Source organism: Belonocnema kinseyi, chromosome 3, assembly GCF_010883055.1.
Source record: "Belonocnema kinseyi isolate 2016_QV_RU_SX_M_011 chromosome 3, B_treatae_v1, whole genome shotgun sequence".
Lineage (NCBI taxonomy): Eukaryota > Metazoa > Arthropoda > Insecta > Hymenoptera > Cynipidae > Belonocnema > Belonocnema kinseyi.
In genome coordinates, this window is record NC_046659.1 from 17006121 (window position 1) to 17006516 (window position 396).

Here is a 396-nt window from a genome sequence, read left to right on the forward strand (position 1 = left end):
CAGAAACACTCGTAAAAACCTGTATTTCGTGACCAGACGTAATATTTTACACAAATGTAATAACTTTTTTGATAAGAATGTAAAAAATATCTGTACTCTGAGTATTGCCGTGATTTGAAATGTTGAAGATTTGGAATTTCAAATTATTTAGTTTTCAAGATTTATATTTTAAAGCTATATTATGAAATTTTGTTTGAAAAGTTTAATTTTGAAGACTTGCAATGGAAAATTCTTTAATTTTAACGATCTGCAATTTAAAACTCTTTAATTTGGAATATTTGCAATCAGAAACTATTGAATTTTAAATGATGTATAAATAAAATAAATAACAAATAAATTAATTAATTTAAATCTAACAAAATTTTAATTAAATAACAAAATAAAATAAAAATTCAT